The following is a 23,666-nucleotide window of genomic DNA, read 5'->3' as shown; positions in this document are numbered from 1 at the left end:
GCCAAGTGCCAAAATACATATTTATCATCTGCTATTTATTTAAACTTAATGGAATGACATAAGTTCACGGTCTAACCAACTAAGCTAGCACACACACACACACACACACACACACACACACACGCACACAAAAGCACTCACACACACATACACACACACGCACAAACACGTTCATGATTCTGGAAATGAAATACGTGGCACCTTTGATGTCCTGTCTCCCCACATCCTCCCATACTCACTAGTTAATATAAAGCTGCCTACTGCAGCTCTGTTTTGATCTCTAGACAGGCATCTCTCAGTAGACCCAAGCTCTCCATTGGGTACAGCTGGCAGAGACGCCACAGTACAGTGGGATGACAGCTTTCTATTGCTTAAGGCAGCACCAGGAGAGGACTGGCTGTGCCGCTTCTGCAAAGCCCTGAAGAGAAACAGGCACATTAACAGCTGTGCTGTTCTCATCTCGCGTTAGATGTTATGAGACATGGGGGTAGCAGAACTGTCATCGCTCACTCCCACCATCTCCTTCTCCCTTTCATTTTCTCTTCCTCTCTTTGTCTACCTTCTTCTATACCTCTATCCCTCTATCTCTCTTAGAGCTTCTCTTCCTCTTCTTTATTCGGCAGTTTTTTCCCCACCTTTTGCCATATAACCCCCCTCTCTCATTCTCTCCTCTTCCCAGCCTGCTCTCTGGCGGAGGTGCCATCATACTCCAAGATCCCGCCATTGAGAGAGCTCCCCTTGATCTCCTGCGCGCCATCAAAAATGCATGAGCTCGACGGAAGAACAAGGTGGAGCGACAAGACACACAGAACAACTGAGCTAAAATGCAACTGCTTCTCCCGAGAGAGGAGAAGTTATTCGGCCCGGTGAACTTCGGAATCACTTAGCCGGGGGAGAAGAGGACGCCGGGCGCGTGAACGTGCTCCATGTTGCACCGACTCGATTAGAGGTTTCCGTTAACTAGTGCGGAACAAGCAAGCCTTCTGCTACTGGTCTCTGTGATAGGAGAGGTGTGATTGCTCTACAGCACCGATCAAATGTTTCCCCAACTGGCCAGGCCTTTTCCCTGAGCTCAGTTAAAGCAAGGAAACGGACAGACAGACAGACAGACAGACAGACAGACAGACAGTTGTGGCCTCCCTGACCCCAGTCCCTCAGGAGGGTTTGTGCAGGAAGTATTTCTATTTGTCTGGACCTCGCTGATGAGTTCACAACATTGTGTGGCCCACAAAACTTTTCTTTTTCAGACAATTGACTTTGTCTCCTCACACAATTTGGGGCTCAGACCAGTGCCACACTATATGGTTTGCACACAAACAAAATGACTTCTTTATCAGTGATAACACGCACTCTTTCTCTGTCCACGAACTGTTCAATGCAGGCTATGCATCTTTGTCAGACTACATTCATGTTTTTGTGACGTGCAAACAAGAAAGAAAATGACTTAAATGTAATGAATGTCAGACTGATTAAGTAAGTTCATTTCAAATAATGGCACCCCCAGCTGTACGCTCGCACACTCTGTGCATACCATATAATAAGAAAAAAAGATATCTCAGTGTTTTCTCATGTCACAGAGTCATAAAAATATGTAATCCCTTTGTTGTCAAATGTAATCACATTTCAGAGCATAAAATATTCTAACATTCTCTATCTGCTGTCAATATCCCTAAAATGCAAATAGCCCCACCGAAAAAAACAACAAAATATTACATTTGGCACACAGGGTTGAGGTGGCTTTAAAGTTGAGGAATTAAATATGATGCAATTCCTGCATTTGAATTGGAATTTGAATTAAAAGGACACGATAGGATGCAAAATTTTAATTTGAGTTGGAATGATAGGAAAATAAATTTTATTCAATTAAATTTAAAGAAATTCTATTTATGTATAGAAGATGAATACCTTATTAATTTGGACAAATATGCCACTGCCAGCTCAATAAACATCTGCCATAAACAATGCTATACCTTTTAAAATGTGACCGTACCGGTCAGATATCAAATACTGTTGTGAAAACATAATCCATAACCTAGACACTTAAGAATATTTCTGAGCTAGAAGAGTTCTGCAAGGAAGAGGGGAAAACTTCAGAAGTAAGGATAGAGAAAAATATTTGGCTACAGGAAGTATTTGGAAACTGTTATATATCTGCCAAAAGAGGTGGTAAGTAATAACTGACAGGAGCCTGAACTTTTGCATGTGTCATGTTAATTTTAGTGCGTTGTTTTGAATCTGCAATAATTGCAAATAAGTAAGAATCATGCATTAAAATTGTTTAACATTTTACCATGGAGAGGTCAGGTCAGCTTCAGGTCCGTTTCAATGAATCGCTTCATTTAGAGATACATTGAAATTTACCCTTTGACCAGGGCTGGCCAAACTTATGCATACAGCTAACTGTAGAGTAGAACCATAGTGCATCGACTAGAACACTGGTATCTGAGTCCTGTCCTGGGGCTGCAGTGCATGCTAGTTTTCAGTGTGCTTCAGCACCAACAATTAATTTAAGTCATTGATCAAGACACCACACACCTTGTTCTCAAGGCCTTACATGGCTGCTGATGAAAGGAAACCACAAATACCTGCTGGCACTGCAGCCCTCCAGAACTTGAGTTTGAAACCCCTGGGCAAGAATATATATGGAAAATTCTGTTGGTATTCACAGAAGCTTCCACACACAAACTCACATCCATGCACTCATGCAAACACAAACCAATATGCTTCCATTTGAGGATAGTTATATATGTCAGAACTATACTGTGCTAAACACTTCTAGTTAAGTATATTGTGGAGTGAAGTAAAGTTCCACTCACACGCTATTTGGTATGCCTTGCCTGTATAACATGCACACTTAAATTAGTTTCTGCACTCCGGCGCTGGTAGTGAATTCAGATTGCTTGGCAATTGTGCTTGATTTGATCAAGGGTCCTTCATACAACTGTTGACCCTTCTGGGAGCTGCTAGTCTATCCAGGGGCTAGGCATAAATACAGCCAAATGAACAGCTATGTTTGGGAAGATAAGATTCATTATTGAAATGATGATAAGATGAAAAAAAAGAACAAAATCTAATTATCTCTGGTGGGGAGAAGAATGATAGTGAAAGAATCAGCAAAAAACAGATGCTTTTGTGAATATGAAATTCTGCATTACGAAGTAATGTAAAAGCCAGGGAATTTGATTTCCTGATATTATGCATGGAACAATTCCGATTAGCAGAGCAAAGAGGGCATTTTAAAACCAGTTGCATATTGCAGCCATGTTTAAAGTACCCTGAGGATTGGGTGCATAACTGATGTAAAGTAAAATAGCACCTATTAACAGAAAATTCTCAGAATGAATAAAGAATGAACGTAGTTCTTTAAACTTTGTAGCAAGGGCTAAGGAGCACTGGAAGTACTGTTCCCAAAACACTCAAGACAGTTACTCAATAAAGCACAGCAGCTGATATGTTGGAGTCAAACCACTTCCCATTGATCACCTGTCCGTTTCATTTTCTGCATCTTTGTTATTTATAGAAAATCATTAGGTGACAAAAGGCCCAGTTTATTCATTAGAGTGGGGGCCAGAGACTCTTTTCCTCATTTCATTCTGCACAGTAAATGTAAAAAAGAGGAGAGGGAAAGGCAGAAATGGAAAATGGGACCTGCAGGTTTTTATATCATTTTCCGGACCATCAAGCCAACGCTCATTTCCTCGGTCCGTGAGCTCAACAGCTGCCGGCGAGCGTGCGCGAACTGCCGCTTCTCCCCGTGCTGATTCAGGACACGGCCACCGGGCTGGCATCGTCTCCAACACACACACACACACGCACACACACACACACGCACACGCACACACACACACACGCACACGCACACTGTGGGGTTACTCCGCCAAACAGAGGGCTGCATCTGTGGCCGACTGGGCTGTGGCCACAGCGTAACGAAGCCTGACTTCTCACCAGGGGTGAGAACTCCGAGCTTTGGTTCCATTAGAGGTGCGGGTCACAATTCTATCAGTGGGATTCCTGTACGAAATTAAACTTGACTTTGAAGGAAAAAACGAGAGAGGAGGGATTTTCAAGTTGAGAGAAAGCTCTCTGAAACTGATTGAGATCATTGGGCTGTGTGGAAAGTATATTGAATTGGGTATGCCTGTCTTTGATTAATATACATGTAGCATCTTTACACGTATGTGACACGTGTAGGCCCTTCCTTGCCATTCACTCAGTAGTCTAAAAGAGCGACTTTACAGGCTTGCATTTTTCAGATTTTATTGTCCTCCTGAAAAGTTCAAAAGGTATAATTAAAAGTACTACAATGGCACTAGGATAATACATTTTTCGCAAGTCCTATATCAGTGGTCTCCAACCCTGGTCCTGGAGAGCTACAGGGTCTGCTGGTTTTCATAGTGACTCTGCACTTCATGAATCAATTAGAGCAGTTGATTACACCATTAACTCAACTCACCTGGTGTCTTGGGTCTCAAATGGGTGCTGATTTTAAGGTGAAAACAAAAACCAGCAGACCCTGTAGCTCTCCAGGACCTGGGTTGGAGACCACTCACTGTCCTATACTTATTCCACACTGTGTGTAAGGGACTATGACATCACTTGTGACATGTGACATTGATAATATGTAAGACACACTAAAATGGCTTCACTAAAAGGCCTCAGAATTACCCTTAAGGGGATAAATCTCAGTAAATCAATGTTTTACCATAACCATTACATTGTATAATTTATCAAGGCTCTCTGTCAACCCAGTTACAGGTTGTTAATTTTTAATATGGAAACACCAGTATAAAGTCACTTTAGGGTGTTGGGCTATTGCCATTTTTGATGAAGCTGACAGCATATCACAATACTGCAGTATGCTCTTTCACTCACTATTACCCTTTGCTGACTATGTATTTCCCTCCAGTACGCAGGTGAAGCTGTAGTGTGGCACACTGAAATATCAACAAATATTCTTCCCTGAAGCTGCTGCTCTTGTTTCAGAAGTATCCTTCTGTGAAAAAGATATCTGCCATTGACTTTGTACCACACACTGATAAATAATCACTCATTTCTCTGTATTAATCTGCCAGCTAATATATATTGACCTGAACAGAATGCACAAAAGTCCAGGATGGATCAAATAAGGACAACTGCGTTGCAGAGTGAGGTCAATTCCCAGACAGGGAATGGAGAATATCAGGACTAGAACCTAATTTGCTAAGTTTCTTGGTCTAGTTACCGGATCTACTGGCTCCAAACTAGGGCCTAAAGCATGTTATACTACACTTGATCTAATTTCAGGTCAGTCTGACTTGTGGGCTGCATCAATGGTAGATATTGCCTTTCTATCCAGTGGCAGCCATTGCCCGAGCAGAGATTTTGCTCAGCTCAAGAGAATACACAGGTCCTGGATCCGGGCTCAATTTGGGTCATGCACTACTTTCTGCTCCTTTTGTATCATCAAACCATGTCCATTTACACATTCTTCCTATTATTAACTGCTGGATACCACATGCTGGCAAGAGCATAATGTGTGACTGCACTGATTGAGAGGCTAGGGTTGATAACCACAAGTACTGGGTAAAAAAAGTATAAAGACTGACTGAAGATTTGTCACACAACCCGAGGGAAGCAAATTGCAAATCAGCATGATGAGAATTAAGGATATACTGAGATGAAAGGGGAAAAAGGACATTCTGTTCTGTAAAACAAAACCAAATGATATATTACACTATTTAAGGCAAATTACCCAACAGCCTTGAGCACTGGAAGTATTCACTGTGCTGGAATGCTTTCATGCAATAGCAAGAACAACTGTTTATATGAAAAAAGCTTCCGAAATTACATCTGTATCATTCACTTTATAGTATTTCAAGAAGACACACAATTATGAATTATATTATTGGGAAAGGGTCAAGTAAGAGTAGATCCAAATTGTTGGGCTACCAATAACATCTTTTTCAATGCTACTCTAAAAGATATTGTACACCTTATCCTTGCAATTATCATGCATTTAAACGAGCTTGTTCCCAGAGCAGGGGGGTCCAATCATATCCAAGAAAAAAAAATCAATTTTTGTCAGTTTTTTTGTTTTGTTTTAGCACAGCACTAGCACACTTGATTCTTTTATCAAGGTCTTGACTGAAGATCGTGGTTAATTAATTAGTTGAATCAGGCGTCATAGTGCTTGGCTAAAACAAAAGACAGATTGGACAACTGACCTAGAGTTTACTTTGATGCTCAACCTTTGTCATTTGCTCTCATTCAGGATCGGACATCTGGGACGATTATTTATTTATTCATTTTCTTATTTATTTATGCTTACTTTAGAGCAAGGGTGTGAAACTGAAGCTCTGGAGGGTTGCAGTATCTACAGGTATTTATGGTTTCCTTTCAATCTGCAGCCTATTAAAGCCCTGACAACAAGGTGTCTGGACTCTTTAGCTAATCAATGTCTTAAATGAATCGTTGGTGTTGAAACACATCAAGGTCCTCCAGGAAGAGGGCTCAATAAATCTTAAACTTGTCTGACAAAAAGTCTGACATGAGCGAGCCAGGTGTGGCATATCTAGATCTCTCGGTTCCACAACACTGGACTCCAAATTAGGTGATCAAAATCGATGAAACTCAAATAATTTAAGCCCAAACCATGGGCATTCACTGTGAATTTAAAAAGCCACCTCCAATCAGACACGGAAAAAATGATTCAACACGGATTCTGAGCCCGATTTTTCATTTCTTTTCGCACCCATTGAACAAGATCATTACAGCATATAATGAATATTCAATAAAAAAGCAATACCTCAGTGGCAGCAAAGGAAATGAAGCTGGCGAGAAAAAAAAAAAGGCTAAATACAGTTAATGCATAAATTTATCCAACTATGCTCTCAATATCATGTTTGCCAAATAACGTATTCAGGTTGTTTACTTTTTTAATAATAATTTTTTTTATTTTTCTTATTTTAATGTTTAAGATATTGGCTGTAAGCAGTCTACTGTTTTCCTTGCATACTGTATGCTAAATCCATTTAGAAAAAAAAAGGAAGCCCGATCTCACTTGAAATAAAAAATTGAAAAAAACGGAACTTGAGATTGCTTTATTAGAGCACCAGTTAGGTGAGCACAACACCATGGCAATGCATATATTTCTTCATTGCTAAATAATGACATGCTTGTGTGTTGTAAAAGGTTTTTGTAATTCTATTTGCAAGAAATACGCAGGAAATAAAGGAAAAATAACATCATTTTGTCTTTATTAAAAACAGATTCTGCTGGGTGAGGGAGGGAATTGGGGTTGATGATGTGCAGCGGTCAGCTAAAGCGATTATTTGCAATGCTGTCCCTTACAAAACCAACCGTTTGTGTGATCTGGAATGTGGTGGATGGGATCATCATCCTCTGCTTCAAATGATGGTGTGGGGCATCTCTCCCCCCTCACAGTTGCCTTGAAGATTCTAACTTTCATCTGCACACTGGTTGAGTCCCAATATTTTTCACTCTTCACCTCCTATCCTCAACTCCCCCACTACCACTTGTCTCCTGCTTGGACGTATGTGGAGGAAAGGAGGGGAGGAGAAGAGTGGATGAAAGAAGAGAATGAGGAGACATGAAGACAATTGGGACAGCTTATCTGCTTGGGCGTCATCGAAGTCGACACTGACTGTTGATGAAGTAGCCCTATCATAATTTTGATGCCGAGCCCACAAATAGCCCTATAGCCAATCACAGATCTTACACATGGTCAGGGAATTTAAAGCTGTAAAATAGCTTGCAAGTGTCAAGTACAAGTAGTTTCATGTACATTATAAAAACATGTAAATGTAATTCTCGTTTGTGTCAATGCACTAAATATGTAATCAGCAACATTTGATCAAACTAAACATCTCATAGTGTACGCAAACATAACAATTTACTATAATTCCAGAATCCTGATGTCTGCACATACTGAGCACTGTTTCATCTCATATGCTGTAACTGTACTGTGACAACCTTCCTTCTTTTGCCAGTTGATTTCAGCTCACATTGAGTAATTCAGGAACATTTCCGTAGATTAGGGAAACTAATTTGTTGCTTCATATTATGTGTTATTGTTTCCAAGTGTTCATATTATAGCATTGTTCACACTGAAAAACAATTATTTCCCACTGTAAGATCTAAAATAAAATGTGTTGCTAATAAACACGTCCTTTGGAAAAGAAGACTGGTACTATTTGTACTAGACTAGCACTTACATTTGAGTGAAGTTCTCCTCTCTGCTCTCTCCATCTCTGCTTTCTAAAGTTTGAAGTCGCTTTGCTTGTGTCCTCCAATATTGGGACATTAGAGGAAAGGAGGACATAAAGATTGGAGCAGACAAGGTGGTAGTGGAGGAAAGGAGGATACATTTTTTGAGTACTGGGACACACCCACTGGCTTGTATCTTGCAAGAGGCCAAGCAGAATTGGCCTTGTGGTCCAACCTCAGGGGCAGAGTAGGGGGTCATCAGAAAGCACAGGAAGGGGGTAGCCTCTGTCCCCAAGAAGGAGGCAATCAAACTGTCCTATTTCATCACTTGGTACATAAGCCATAAGTTACATAATGGAATCTTTAAAATTCAGTTACATAACAGAGTCTAATTAAAAAAAAAAATCTATCAATCTATGAAAGGTGGTCCACCTTGTTCAAATCAATAAAACAAGAAGGACTCCTGGAAAATCCTCAAGTTGTGGACAGACCCTGTCATTTGGCTTCCACATTAGTTATGAGGTCGCTGGCATCGCAAATTATCTTGTTACAGTAAAGTGTAATGAGTTGCACGATAACTGAAATGACAAATAGATTTGCAAAGGTTTGTAGTGGAGTGAGCGCAAAACCATGATGAGTGACATTGGAGATATGAGGCTTTAGAAGGTTATTAAGATTAAGATAGATTACCTCTGAAAAATGATAAAGTAGAGTATATAATCATAGTCTAATTATTCTTTGCAATGTAAAGCTTGGTGAATAATTTGAGTGCCCATATCCACAGGGTTTTCCAAGAGAGGACATGCCATGACCAGATCAGGTTCTCCAGTGAACTGCACTAATTTATATACTCTTGCCAAACGCTACAGGCTATCAGCTTTAGATAAACTTTAGGTTAGTTTCATTTCAGAACATAGATTTCAGAGCATAAGTTACCATAGTAACTGACACAGGCTTTCTCTGATCCTCATATTTGGAGCTGATAATTCCAAAATCTTTACTTCCTGTGACAGATTGTGTAATAACTTGCCAGTTCTGTTTTCTGGAATACCAGCAGTGAAAATGGCAAGGATTGGAGGTGGGGAGCTCACTGAGAAGGGTTGAGCTACTCAACTCCTGGTCCAGCGGGCCACAGTTCTGCAGGTATTTGCTCCAACCATGCACCACGTCACCTAATTACATTGATTAGCTAAACACTATATTACACTAATACTTCCTGAACCACCTAGGTACAATAATTTGTGAAATCAGTCGTTTTCTTTGCAATCAGTTGTTTACAATATAGAATAACAAGCAAAAAGTGAACATGAGACTGTTATTCTTCATGGAAAGCGTAGCTATTTCTGACATAACGTGGCTTAAGACAGTAAATAATCCCTGTATATATGAAAATCTCCTAATAATAAAATAAGACATTGTGTTAAAATTCTGAAAGAGCAACTGTGGTTGGAATGGAAACCAGCGCACACAGGGGGTCCCTAAGAGTGAGGTAGCAAACCACTGGTGTAGCACATGGTTGGAACAAAATACCTGCAGACACTGCAGACACTGCAGCCAGCAGGAGTTGAGTAGTGTTGTACTAGGGTCAACTTCTTTTGTAAAGCATGTGTCCCACAGGGATTTAAATTTGCATTGAAATTGACATCTTCATGGGGTGCCCATTGGTGTTGGTCTCACAAATTAACCTGACTGATACAATTAACGGTTAATTGTGACCCACATAAAAACAATTCACAGAGAGGAAGGAAAATAAATATGAATGGAATGTCAAACAACAAAAAATGTATTTTAGGGACACCGCACGCAGACGGATTCAATATATGCCACACATTTCGCAATTTTATATATTTACATGTATATTAATTGGAAAGTCTAAATTACCCCTAGGTAAGAGTGTGTGAGTGAATGATGTGTATAGCCTGCGGTTGACTGGTGAACTGTCCAGGGTGTATTCCTGCCTCTCACCCACTGCAAGCTAGGTTAGGCTCCAGCACCTCCCACGACCCTGACCAGGAAGAAATGGGTATGGATAATGGATGAATGGATAGATATTATGATATATATTATGATTATATTATGATATATTATAGATATATTGTAGTTAGATATGATGAATATGAGAGATGTTGATATATGAATATATATTATATTCAACACAAAATGACAGTGGATCACCATTTGCAATTAAAAAGCAGAAGCTATGGTCTTGTTGTGGGGAGACCAAAAACAGAGGGATCCTATGTCAGTATGGCACAAGGGAGCTTTTAATGTAGACATCCATGATTTTCTCAATGCATTTTGAGTGCCAACATTCCACTAGAGAAACGGAATGGCCCCAAATTAAATGCTTTTCCAAATAAGCATGTAATCAAGGGCAGGGCAGTCCCCCTTGCAAAATGGCTTAGGCAGTAGTGTGGACCACAGGGTACTGATGCACATAAATAAAATATAAAGAAACTGGTCAAGTCAGCTGACATAATGTCTGTGGTCACTGACAAGTAAACAGATGGCCCAGACAATTGCATTTTACACATTTTATTTATATTGCAAGGAAAATCAATTTAATCAGAGTGGAAAGTAGTCCTTGATGACAGTGTACCCTGCTGCTGTAAATTACCGTTCAGTTTTAGATGGCATCAAGAAATGGCTGTTGGACTCTGAGGTGGATTTCAACAATGTGTCTATATTCATTTCGGATAATGCAAGGGACACATTGAAAGCATACCAGGAAAGCCTCAGAGGCTTAATGCCAAATGCAGTCTATTTCACCCACAGTGCCCACATTGTGGCATTAGCAAGTGGCATTTGGCCAAGCAATTTCCCCAAAGTTGAAAAACTCATGGGAGTTGACAAAAAGGTTTTTAAGAATTTTCTAAACAGGAAGTTGTACTACACAACCCCTCTAAAAAACACAATAATGGAGCAAGGTTCAGACCTACCAAAAAAAAAAAAAAAAGTTTGCTTTGAAGTACCTAAAAGAGCCTGCAGATTTCCGGAAAAAGGTCTTGTGGACAGATGAGACCAAGATTCACTTGTATTAGAATGATGGCGAGAGCAAACTGTGGTGGCCAGAAGGAACTGCCTAAGATCCCAAAGCACCGCCATCCCCCCCCCCCCCCCCCCCCCCCCCCCTCATCTGTGAAACATAGTGGTGGGAGTGTGGAGTGTTAGGGTTTTGCTATGTATTGCTACTACAGGTACTGGCTCACTTGTCTTCATTGATGTAACTGCTTAAATATGAGCAGATACAATGCTTCTGTACACTTCAGAATTCACCAAATGCCTCCAAACTCATTGGACAGCGCTTAATACTACAATTAGAAAATGAACTCAAACATACTGTTAAAGCAACAAAGGCATTTTTCAAAAATGCCCAAAACTGAAAAATTCTTGATCGGTCAAGCCATTCACTTAATCTGAATACATGCTGAAGAGACAACGTAAGGCACCTAGCCCCTGAAATAAGCAGAAGCTGAAGATGGCTGCAGTACAGGTCTGGCAGAGCATCACCAGAGAAGGTACTCAGCACCTGGCGATGTCTATGGTCACAGACTTCAAGCAGTCATTGCATGCAAAGGATAAATGAGGAAGTACCGAACATTAGATTACATTATTATGTTCCAGACATATGTGCCCTGAAACGGAGGGGTGGGGGGGCTGTGTAAAAAGCATTGTCATCTCTACATGGTGCAACCAAATGTATAAATACCTTTAAATAAAAGCACAAAATGTGCACTTTAACCACATATGAATTGTTTAATTATAAATCAAAAATTGTGGAGTACAGAGAAAAAACAACAAACATTATGGAGCCCACCATATGCACATATGCAGAAGTATCCTATATGCAGGAGAAAGCTTAATGCAGGTTCAAGAGGTGCATATCTTTAGTAATTGATTAAGGACCTGCAAGCATGTGGAGTTGCAATCCACACTATTCCTTCATCAAATGATTGAGAAATGAGGCAGAGCGTCTGAACACCTGCTGCCCTTGAGGACTGATTTAGATCTGCACCGTCATCACTGCGTTCTGCATGCGAATACAAAAGTGAATGGAATCTGGAAATAGTAACACTTATTTTGTGCAGCAGCAGGCTGAATTTCTTCTGGAATGGCGAACAAAATCACTGGGGAAATAAAAGCAGTCCAACAGCTGTCAGGTGTAGATCCCATTCTGATTTAAGTAAGTTGATAATTTCTCATCAGATCATCATTTGATACCATGAGGGGATTTGGCTAGATGTACCTTTAAGGAGACGATACAAGATAACAATAAATCATAGATGAATTGGTTTCTTACATCACAGGTCTGAGTATAAGAGTAATGAAAGAACACTCCTGCAATAATGTGCTTGCAATATTTCAAAACCTAATGCAGAACATTTACACATATACAAGATAATGTCCTGAACAAGAAAAATATGCCTAAACGCTTCTACGATAAATCAATGTAATTTGCATGCAGGCATTTTTGTCCCATGGAACAGTTTGGATGTGCAGGTGAATATATTTTGTGGCAATAAATTCTTAGAATAGAACATTATGAATACATTTTCCTTTTTATGAAATATAAACATGTAAATAATTTGTATGAAATAGATATTTTTGTTTTTGATAAATGTAATAAATCTTACATAGGGTGCAAATATCAGCCCTTACTAAGCAAACACAATGTGACCTATTCAGGATCTATCCTAATAAATGGTACAGTTCAATGCCCTTGGCCCCTTTCCCCATAAAAATAACTTGTTAGTCTATGAGGGTAGAACTGATACAGCCCAGCTGTTAAAAGGCTGCTATAACTTTCATTAGGAATTGTGAAGCATTGCTGACCACACAGCTGACCTATCGTAGCGAAAATGCACTGGTCCTATTTGATGCAATTATACAGTATTAATTAAACTGGATAAAAAACACATGTGAAGTGAAAGTTGCCATTTAATTTGCTTTGCATTAGGAAGTTTTTAATACAGCAGCAAAATAATCTTAAGAAATAAGGTCACCAGAAACTTTATATTAGCTTATGTACAAGATAAATTATGTTGTCCTGGGATTCATCACATTATGACCAATATTAATTCAATGCACAAAATCCAATTAAGCCAGTGCATAGGTGAAATTAGTTTAAACCAGTCTTAACCGTGTTTTGTAAAAGAAAGCCAAGTGTTGCTGTCCACTTTCAGATTCACTGTGTTGGAATGGTGACCATGGCATCAATAATATTCATTTTAAGCATGGCTGCAAAACATAAATCCCCAATTTCCTTTCAGGCTCTCGCCTAATATATGTCTGGAAACTTTCAAAGAGACAGACTCATTCTGCCACAGGATTTCTCCACTGTTCCAGTTGTGCAGTTCTCTGACCAATTAACCTGGAGACACAGGTTGTGAGGTCCTCAATTCAATTAGGTTTTAACAGACCATTCCAGACAGCTAACCTAATTGTCTCAGAGCTCCTGCGCGTACAGAGTTCCATTAACCAAAGAAAGTCTGAAAGAGCCCCTGTTATTTTTGGTGCCATTTGCATTCTTGGCTATTATTTCTCCATTTCAGCTGTTGCAGTATCAAGTAATCAGCACCAGTACTAATCTGTTCCCATAAAAATTCAATCATTCTTTAAAATATTGGGGCATCAGGGGAAATAGCATAGCATTTGTGTTGATGCAGGGTGAACTCTCAGCTTCTGTGCCTGCAGAAACACAAACACAAATATTGGATCCTGTTCAGCTGCTGCTCAGAGTACAGTGACGGAGCAGGCCTGGTGGCCTGGACATCAGCAACCCTGGCAGGCCTTCTCCATGCTCCAATTCATCTGGATCCCGCAAGGTTGCAAGGTGTGTGTGTGTGTGTGTGTGTGTGTTAGGGCTGCCAGATTTATAATTTATCAAAACCGGACAATGAAAACGCGTCCCTCTCGGTACCAATGGCAGACCTGGGGGTGGGGGGTGGGGGGTGGGGGGGGGGGCTTCTATCTGACCAAGGAGTCATTGACATGCTAATTCAGTACATACCACTGGTAAATTTCTTCCATTGATGACTCAAACTAGACCTTACATTGTCTAGTCAGGACTACAAAGTGGACCTGGGCAAATAATTCGAAAAATTGACATTCCGGTCGAAAACTAGACATCTGGGGTTACAGACTGATGCAAAAACAGGTCATTAGAGGTTGTTATACAATACTTGAATATATTTACATTTCTTTTTCTATATGGCTTGTGTAAGGTACCATTTGACAGGTATTGATCTCGAGACCTATTGAGACCACATAAACGTGATCTTGGACTGGATCTTGATCTCGACCATCAAAGCCTTGAGTCTCAGCATATGGTCGAAGGGCAAGACAATGGTCTCTCGCAAGTCCATGTTCTCTCAGCACACTCAAATCAATAATCACCTAGACTGTGCCATCACATTGCCGCTGTGGTGAATTAGCTGATTCCAAATTTCTTTTGTGGCATATATTGGAGCCGTCTACCCCATAGCTGCTAGTAACAAGGTGATTAAAGAAGAAATTACAACTGTTCACCTAATGGCCCCCTAGACCATGAGTAATTTAATTAATGTCTGTCAACTAACCAAAGATTTAGCTGAATGCAATCACCTATGAATATCTGAATGATAGCAAGATTGTCATCACTGGCCAGCTTGCTAGATAGCAAGATTGCCATCGCTAGCCAGCTTGCTAGATAACAAGCTTGCCAACACTAACTTCAAAGCAAGCTAATGATGGAAGCAATATTCAAATTGTCTTTATTATACCAATGAATTGTAGCTAGTTCTGTTCTTAGTATTCTTACTCTTGGTGTATGTTAGCAGTCTAGATATTACATATCCTTTGCAAAGTCTTAAAACTGCCTTGCTAGATCGACTCATAATTTGATGTAAGCTAATTTGGAAAATTTCAAGGCATATCTGACTAGCTGATCTGCTACAATACTATACACATCACAGAGGGCTTTAAAGAGGGTTGTGCAAACAAGAAATGGAGGACAACTTGCAAAATGTGTCGCTCAGTGAATTTCGAGGGACAACATTCTATTCCATAAGGTATGCAGATAAACTTGCGACATTAATTGAGCAGGATATTTCCCAGTCACTGGCTTGTTAACCAGCTCGGGTTATCTGTTAGCATAAGTACAAGCGAAATGTGATTAATCAGTGGTTGGTACACATTCACTAACATTCAAATGATGTCTGGATGTTGTCACTGTAACTCGTTCGTTATAACCCTGTTTCATTTGCTCAGCTTTCCTATTGTCTGCTTACTGTAGTTATCACCAGACTTACTTAACCAAGCCGGGGGCCTCATTTATGTAATGGTCTTACAATCCAATTGCTTTTTGCTAATCTTAAAAACAGTGGCTTAAAACCTGACTAAGTATTTATTTATAAGAATCCACTTTAATGTGGATATGATTGTATCTCCACATAAAGTTTATTTAAGAAAATTACCTTCTCGTTATGTGGAGGTACTGCATAATTGAGAACTGCATGTGAATCCCTGAAATGGTCTGCATGCTTTAAGAATAACATTCAATTGATAATCTGTTTTAGGCATGAAGCGTGCAAGAAATGTTGAAATGCAACGACAAATGCCTATTATTGGCCACATTCACAAGGGTAAAACATGTTCACATGAGTTCAAATTTAATTTATCTGAGCTTTAAACATCCCTGGCAAGTACAGTGAGTCACAGATATACCACTCTATGCCACTTTTTTGATCACAGTTATTAATCAAGCATCAGCAAAACTTAAATATAAATATAAAAGGCCCAATTTCATAATTACATTAGCCTATGCCAGGTCAATGTTCATTTTCCACCATTAAAAACGGAGTTGACCTATTGCTTGTGTTCCACAAAATAAAAGGACAATGTGAGGTTTCCTTTCCGGGTCTGGGGCTTCTCTCACACACACACACACACACTCCAACACATGCACATATACTCTCACATGCACACACACACACAAATGCACACACACGCACATACACTCTCTCTCTCACACACACACACAAATGCACACACACACACACACACACACACAGGCAGAGTAGATCACTGTAAGCTTTACTGAGAATGCTTTTGCCAAGAGCAGAGCCTATATTTAACAAACTCTCTTGGTAGTGATTCTGCAGCTGCACACTGGTGTGACGATGCGAACAGATTTACAAACTATTCAATTGCCTTATGTGAAAATGAAAAAAAAAATGTATTAAAATGAAAAGGCTATTACAAGAACTGTCACAACTGCAAGGCTTGTTTTCCCATTTGGGACTATTTTTTTTACACTGAGAACAAGAAATTTTTTTCTGCGTATCTGGATCATATACTGTATGAGCATTTGCAACCTAATGCCCAGCTCATGGAGAAGTCAAAGTTCAGCTCCATTAACTTTTGTCACTGAAAAATAGCTATAAGAGTAAAGAGGACTTCAGAGTTTTGATTTATGTGTCACTTGCCTGGAATGTTGTGCAATTAGAGGTTTCATTAAAGTCCACTTTATAAGGCATTGGTTCCTGAAGGTTTTACATAGCTGAAAGTTTGGACAATGTGAAATAACTACTCGAAATACGCACTCAAAGGGAAACATAAATTTGATGAAACTCACCCCAGATCTTGGCTACATTTATAAATTCATCATTCTTGCACGACAATGATAAATTAAGTTGTGTGTGAGGCTCATAACAATCTTATTATGCTACTTTTTCTGAACAAATAACTTTTAACAAAACCTGTATTCGTTGCTGTTTTATGCATAAATTATTTTAGTGCTTAAAAATAAATTCACAATTGCAACATTTTAATGGAACTGTAGATAGAAAGAACACAATGAACCATGGAAGAAGATGGAGAACTGGTGGAGGGGGCGAGTCAGAGAAATGAAAAAAATGCAATGCAAAAACAAACAAAAAAGACTAAAAATTCAAGATACACAGAAAATGAAAGATAGTTATACTATATGTATTTTTTGAAGCAATTGTAGTATCTGGGCATTATCTTTGTAACCATCGTCAGTAGTGTAGCTCTGACTAATAACAAACATCTCCTTATAAGGAAAGCTTATGCCGGGAGATATTTATTTGAATCTAGGAAAATTATAAATGGCAATACAAAATTGTGGTCCCTCCTCCATTCCAGCAGAGGTTTTGGGAGACAGCCAGCCTTCAAAAATAATCTGAAAGCTGGGTAAGACCAGAATGTTTTTTCAGTAGAAAACCTTTTTTTTTTCCTGCCAGCGCTGATTGTCTAGAAATTTGATTAGTCAACCCTGGACTTCCCGATGAATGTGCTGAGGACTACAATTACTCCGTGTCAATGGCAGAGTGGATACTCATACAATTTGAATTTCACATGCCGTGTGCCGCAGCTAATGCCGTCATATTATTAACGGGAATCAGTTTAAGCTTGTGCGCGTTCGAAAGCAGCGGCGGGAGCTAGCGGAGCCCGGTGAAATGAGAAGCTGCAATGAGGTACGGAGAACGGAACGTCCAGGATAAGGACTGCGGCCTGGAGGTGGCGCTGTTTTAAAAAAGGGAGAACGGTCACGCACGCGCCTGAGGTGAGGGCGGGACTGTCGGCGCGATGGCTGTCGGACCTCACCACGCTCGGGTCCCAGGATGAGCCGTGCCCGACGGGGCTGCACACGGCTGTAGCTGGATGTAGGTTAGGCCTGCCGCGCACATTAGACAGCACATACAGACGCACGTCCTTTGCATTACCGTCACCACTTTAGAGAGCGGGAGGCTCGCATTAAAAGCACTTAACTTCCCCTGCTTCCACGTTTGGCCTGGATTGTTGAAACACTCAGGCAGAAGGTATCAGTAAGGGATTACAGTCCCGTCTCTGAGTGGAACCACCACAGGCCACTCTGGCAATGATTTCAGCTGAGCTCTCGACTAAACAGCGCAGGTCTTTATACGAGAGACATAGTAAAATAAGAAATACGATACTCCCACTCACTCGCTCCAGAAGGACCTACATTATTAACCCAAGGGCAGCTCTGCTGCTATGGTGGACATATGTAGCAGTTGTCTAAAGTAGAATGCTCACTTTTATCAAAAAAAAAAAAAAAAAAACCCATTCTCAAGTAGTACATGTTCCAGGAGAACAGTTTTACTGAAAGAAACATTGAAAGTGATGTGATATTTTTTTAAACTGGCAAAATATTAAAACCATTATATACCATTAAATAAAACCATAATAATGCAAAACTTCAAATGACATGAGGACCTTTATGGGCACACAAAGAAAAGGTTTTTTTAGCCACTTTTAAAATGCATAGAATACAGCTGGAACATTTGAGGGAAATCCGCTGCGTGCACCTAACCATATTGATGTATCATACAGATAATTCACTCTAATTGCATGGGACCTGTGAGACCTTAACCTTTCCAGACTCAATCCAAACCTAATAACCAAGGCCATCTTGTAACAGCTGTCTGATTTAAACCAGACCTACAGCAAATCCCAACCTACCTCATCCCACCACTGGCTTTTGATGATATATAGAGAATTATGTATATCATATTTCTTCGTTTATGATTTTTGTCTTAATGTACCAGACCTAGAACACACACACATACACACATGTATACACACACACACACACACGTAATAACACACATATACACACATGCACACAGACACACACACACACACATGCACCCACACCCACATAATAACACACATGCACACAGATATAAAATATGTATCCTTAAAATGTGTTGCCAGAGTAATCCCAGCCATACCAATGGGGAAAGGATACAAAGGAAATAGTGGAGCACACAAAGGGTCAGAGGAAACCAGCGTAAAAAACACATTGTGAATTCAGCCCCATTCTCCGCTCTCCAGAGTTCAAAACCATGGCGCTTGTTATTTCCCTGTACTGAAGTGGGAAGGCATGTCAGCAGGAAGCGTGATATTTCAGTAGGCAATAGCCCTTATAATTTGATGTCTTTCTTTTTCATGCATGCAAATGAAAAAAAAAAATTATTTAATTCATATCAACTGACTATTCATAATGGTAGAACATAAATCATATGATGAATATCTTTTATATTCTCTTGCTACCAATCCGGTGCTGTAAACAAGCATGCAATATACAAAGAAGTCCCATTTTCAGACCTACAGCTATGTTTTCCTTATGTAGTGATCCATCATTATTCATAACACAGCTGTGAGATCATATACTAGCTCTGCACGGATAGTGGCTTTGGACTTTTATTACCAGTTCACAGCTAATGAAATTTCCCTGTTTGTTTGTATCTGTGGAGTATGCCTGGGCTTTGAAAAAGAAAGAAAAAAAAAAGGACTAGAATTCTCAAAAATACCCCAGTGGCTTAACAGTCCCCCGAGTATTTGATTGGAACCCGTTGTTCAGTTATCAGCGATTTCAAATTGGTTTCAAGGTTTACAAATAGTTTCTTTATCCTTTCCAGAAATAATCCTGCCACTCGACACAACCAAGGGGCACCGTTGTGAAAAGGAGGGGCAAGTGTTGAGCCGCTACCCACATCTCTGCACAGATTCGACCGCCATGCAGGAGAGAGTGTCAGATGTTGATCTGAGGGCTGAATCACAAGTTATGGAAATGCAGACGAAACATGAACATAAGAGCTCACAGGTAATCTGGTTCTCTGCGTTCCACCTAATATTCTCTCTTCATAATAGTTTCTCTTTTTTTCCAGTGTTGACAGACAAACTGTACTAAAGTGGTAATGAGAGGATTCTTTAAACATCTCCCTGCCAGCTCCATGTTGTGGGTGGACCTGGAGAGGTTTTTTTTCTTACCTTCTCCAATAAACAGTGATAATTCCCTGCAGTGCTCTTGTCTGAGGTGATATAAGTTATGCAGACTGATGAAGTGGCTTAGATTACCCCCGAATCTGTATCACGGACACCCTGCAAATTGAATTCTCAAATACATTTGACTTTGTGGATGCAGACGAAATTCATCAAGAAGGATGCTCGCAGATACGCCGATTGACTCAGGAAATTCCAATTAAAACATAATCACCTTTACAGTACTGAAGATAATGCTGTAATCACAATGAATCTGGATAATGTTGTTTGATGCAGGCCTTTCCCTTACGGAAACAATACCAACAAGTATTTCCAATTAATATTCATTGAAAGCATATTTTTTTTTAATTGCATAAATTAAATATGGGATTTAAGGGAAATCCCAATCACAAGCACCATTCTAATGCCACAGACCCAGTAGAATTTATAATATTAATACATCAATTGTGAAAATAGTGGAACAAATGTTTGTTTCACCACGATTCAGGAAATGATAAATTTCTAAATGTGAAACCTGACGTTGATTAAGCTGAAAAAACGAACGATTCTTGGATAACTATGCTTGGACAACTCATGGTTGCTAAAAATGATATGTATTCACATTTTATGTCTTTACTTAATTTATGGATTATAACCTGATCATAACAAACACAGAAAGTGTTTGAGGCTATGAGTAATAAGCACATAGAACCCTGTGAATTTTGAAAAAAAAAAAACAGTCCTCTTCTAGTTTTCCATTTTCAGATTCACAACAATAGCCATTTGTTAACTTGTTCTCTGGCCAGACGCAAGCCTCAATATTGATAATTTGGTTATTTGGGAGGTACTAATGTGGTGTGCAGACTATTTCCTTTACTTCTTTCACTTTTTCAAACAAGCTATGTTAAGGTATTATTCAAAGAATTTCTATGACATTCAGAAAATGTTCCAAGAATGCAGTTATTCTCCTAAGTGATGAATCACGTTGATAACTTACCCTCCTGCAGAATACACAAAGGCTTCAACTTGAAAATGTAATTTCAAATTAACAATGTGAGAGTGTTAATGGAGTCATGGAAAGAGACTTACTTCTTATCTCGAAGGGCGTATCTGACCAGACAGACTTTGGTTTCAGAACAGCAGAAATCTTGGTCAGTCGCATTCGCAGAGCGGAAAAGGCGTCTGTCACAAAATGGAGGGAGAAAGCCAACCATCATTATCGAAACAAAGTATTAATCAATAGATCAAGCTGTGCGGAGATAGATCAGATCTCTAAAAGCCATGAATCAGAGTAATTAAACAAGGAACGGGAAAAAGTAAGCTGGCAGATGGGGGAAGCCGGAGCGAACGTAAAAGATTTGGGGAAAGAAAGAGGAGCTGACGACAGGTGAGGAAACCGAATCAATCACGTCCCGGGTGGGTGGCAGTGAGGACATTGGGCCTGTCAGACAATCTCGCCACATGCGCTTGATCTAAACAAAAGACACAGATTGCGGAATGGAAACACGGATGGGAAATTAGAGGGCCAGGGGAATGGAAACAATGGAAATGTTAGTGAGATGGATGTGCGAGGAAATAAGGTGTTCACTTTTCTGATGAAGTCATTTCATGCGGTGCATTCCTGTAGGCTCGCGGCGGGATGGAGAGGAAGACAGACCCCGATAAGAGGGGTGTAAATAAAGCAATCTCCAATGATGTGCTGCTAAGCTGTACAGTAAAAGGCCAAAAAATAGGCCGATAGGTAGTCTGCTCATCTGAGGCGCCACGAACCATGGGGAAGAGGACAGATGGCAGGAAATACCCTGGTAAATCTAGCAGAAAGGAACTGACAGCGGTATCAAGTGAGAGGTAATGCAATAAGTGAGACTTTAACCTGTTGCAAAGCGCTGACTGCCTTAGGACTTATTTGCATATTCTGATAGAGTTGCGATGCAGAACCGTCTGCCATTTGCATTTTTATTGCTGCCGCCCATAGAAACGTACAGTGCTCTCACAAACTCGCGGGAGACGATAGGCGTCGCCGTTCATAGTTAGACGCCATCCCTTCACAACAAAGTGGAAATAACATATTACAGAACATCATTTGGAGAGATGCACTTCTTGTAGAAAATAAATACTTGACACAAAGTGTGAAAACCTCAGGTGTGAAAAGGACTGATCTTGTGAGGCCTTGCCCAGTTAAGAGCCCGGGAGTGTGGCAGTGCTCCTGCCGCCCTGCACTCCTCAGGTTCGACAGAACCCCCCAGGGTTTCGGAGGACCCGTGGTGCTCAGACTCAGACCACACTTCTGGCTGTCCTCCCCCAGGAAGAGAGTGACTCATTCACTTCCGCCTTCCTCTCTGATCCTACTGCACAATCCATCCTGGTAATGCACCCTCCATTGTATGCATGCTAGGCACTAACTCACAGACAGAAACTCATGTTGTAAAGAGACCCATCGTATCCTTGTTGTTTTTTATTACAACATCCATTACACGTAATAAAGTAGAGCGAATTCCTGATTTAAATAATTGATTACCGATAGGCATTAGAGATATATTTAGGAGACAACCACCAGCCACCAATGCATCACTGCTCCCTACTTCAATTAACAGTCACTCACTGATCAGCAGATGCCTCCCCACCAACGTCAGGGTTCAGATTAGAAAACCCATTATGCAGTTCATATAAATTACTGGATCATACTTTAAAGCAATAATTAAGGGTGAAAACTGCTAGGAGTGCAATTTGATTCTAGGTCTTGAATTTGGTCATCTGAGCTCCTGACATGAGCAATTGTTTTATGTCCGGAATTAACTATGCCAAGTCATTACATTACAGTAATGTATTGCTTCTTACTTCTGGAACATCAGAACCCTACAGAATCGGTAGGTACTGTATAACACAATCTTATTTTTAATCACCACCTTTTGCACCATTGTAAATGTTCCTGCAAGTAAAGGAACACGTAGAAACTAAATTCTAGTTAATTTTATAATATAAAGTAACTTTTTATTAAAAGTTATTTATTTTTATTTTTTTGGGAATACCTTAATAAAAAAAAAAAAAATTTCTGTCCACCTGATTCATGTGCAATAATGGCAGAGGATGCCTTTTTATATTTTGCCAGGGTTCACTTGTTCTCAATGAAATTGCATAACTGAATTGCAACCAGTGGTACTCAGCCAAATTCAGATGAAAGGTCTTTGTTACGTAAATTGGTGGCATAGATGTCACTGTGTCTGGAACAATGAGGTGCGGACAAAAACAGAAGCACTTTATTATATCCGTAAGGACAAAACAGTGTCCTGCTTTGACACAAACTGCCGTTGCTTCTTGATGCACCATCCCCATAGGCCAAAATCTTCAGGCATGGTGCTCTCATAAGGAAACAGTTATCATTCAAAAAAGATGTAAAATATCTGCCTGCCTACATTTCTATCTTGACACACACTAAGCTTGACATCCATTTCATAATTTGACATGAGCCATTAAGAGCTGGTATTTTCTCAATATGACTTGGATATAGAATATAGAATATTTTTTCTATATTTTTGGTCTGAAAAAGTGACAGGACTGCCCCAGCAGAAAGCAGAGTTAGGCAATGTCCATAAGCAAACATGTCAGGATGAGCCTTCTTCAAGGGTGTGACCTACTGTTACTTTTTCCCCAATTGGTGCCCCATAGTTTTTACT

At 40.0% G+C, this 23,666-nt stretch overlaps 1 protein-coding gene across 8 annotated transcripts in view; it reads right to left on the bottom strand.

Moving 5' to 3' along the window:
- LOC135248176 (protein ELFN1-like) overlaps window positions 1-23,666 on the bottom strand; it is a 144,924-nt gene that overhangs the window by 23,151 nt on the left and 98,107 nt on the right. For 6 of the 8 annotated variants that reach the window (XM_064322497.1, XM_064322499.1, XM_064322494.1 and 3 more), the window contains one exon: window positions 21,082-21,174. The exons of the other annotated variants lie outside the window; for them this stretch is intronic. The gene's annotated coding sequence lies outside the window, so the exon portion shown is untranslated. The remainder of the gene's footprint in view (window positions 1-21,081; window positions 21,175-23,666) is intronic. 8 annotated transcript variants of the gene reach the window in all.

This window comes from Anguilla rostrata, chromosome 2 (genome assembly GCF_018555375.3).
Source record: "Anguilla rostrata isolate EN2019 chromosome 2, ASM1855537v3, whole genome shotgun sequence".
Classification (NCBI taxonomy): Eukaryota; Metazoa; Chordata; class Actinopteri; order Anguilliformes; family Anguillidae; genus Anguilla; species Anguilla rostrata.
Note: the sequence above shows the minus strand (reverse complement) of the source record. Positions and strands in the feature narration are given on the sequence as shown.